Genomic DNA, 1,549 nt, shown 5'->3' on the forward strand with positions numbered 1-1,549 from the left:
AGAGTATATTGTCAAAGACGGTGAATGCAAATAGGACCGATTGGTCAAAGAAATTGTATGATGCTCTATGGGCTTATAAGACTGCTTATAAAACTCCGATTGGTATGTCTCCATATCGGTTGGTGTTTGGGAAAGCTTGCCATCTACCGATTGAGTTAGAGCACAAGGCCATGTGGACTTTGAGGAAGTTGAATCTTGAATGGGATGTGGCAGCAAATCTTCGTGTGGAATAACTTAATGAACTTGATGAATTCCGATTCTATGCCTACTCCAGTTCGTCCTTGTACAAGGATAAGATGAAGTACCTTCATGATAAATATGCTCGTAGCAAGGAGTTCAAAGTGAGTGATTTGGTTCTATTGTTCAATTCTCGATTACGTCTGTTTCTGGGAAAGCTTAAGTCGAAATGGAGTGGACCTTTTGAAGTGGTGTTTGTGACTCCGTTTGGTACACTTGACTTGAAGAACAAAAATGGGGAGGTTTTTAGAGTTAATGGGCACATGGTCAAGCACTACCTGGCGCAAAATTGATGACAGCCACGTGGTGGCACTGCTCCATCTAAAGTGATTTGATGGTAACCTGCATCGTGACGCGACGTTAAATCAGGCGCTTCTTGGGAGGCAACCCATGCATCTTTCTTTTTGTTTTTCTTTGATTTTCTTTTTAGTGTAGGATTTGCTTTTGGACTAACGGGTTGTGAGATATGTGTAGGATTGTTTTGATGCAGTGCAACCAAGTTGGGAAAAATGTGCACTATTTGAAGTTTGCACTGCGGTCGCATTGCATTTCTTGTGGCCGCAAAGGTTTTGGTGCGGGGGCAACATTTCAATGCGGACCGCATAGTTGATTGGTAAAGATTGGGGTTCTTTGAAGTTTGCCACCGCGGCCACAACATATTTTGTGCGATCCGCAGTGGACATCTCCCCAATGCTTCTGACTTGTGAGTACCGCGGACCACGGTACGATTTTGTGCGGTCTACGGTGGGTAGGTGAAGCGGGCCCCATGTCCTTTTTCTATAAATAGGACCTGAGGCCTTCATTTTAAACTTTTTGCTCTTCTGCACACTAAATATAAAATTACTGTTCATCCACGCCCTATCTGCACGAATTCAACCACTCACTCTCATTCATATGTGTTGCATCGTGTTGCTGGTACTTTTAATCTTCCCTTAGTATTTAATTGTGTTATTTTCTTTTAATTGATTAGTTAATACGTCTTCTTCTTCCCTTTATCTTTAAATTTTTAGCTTAGGGTTACATACTGTGTTTAGTTTAGGATTACTTAGTTAAATACCATGATTAACTACCTAGTGGGATCATAATATGTGCATTTAGGCTTAAATTGAGCAAAATCTAAAACCCTAGGTTGGTATTACTGGTTGTGGCTTACCGTGGTCTGCGGCGGATTTATTGCGGTCCGTGATGCTTCTCCGCGGTCCGCAATGCCATTTTGTGCGGACCGCAATGGTGAAACTTCTAAAAGTTGAGAATTGAGGACCGTTGCCACAATGGATTTTTTGCGGTCCGCGATGCCTTAATACTGACCGCG

Source organism: Nicotiana tabacum, chromosome 1 (assembly GCF_000715075.1).
Source record: "Nicotiana tabacum cultivar K326 chromosome 1, ASM71507v2, whole genome shotgun sequence".
In the NCBI taxonomy this organism is placed as follows: Eukaryota; Viridiplantae; Streptophyta; class Magnoliopsida; order Solanales; family Solanaceae; genus Nicotiana; species Nicotiana tabacum.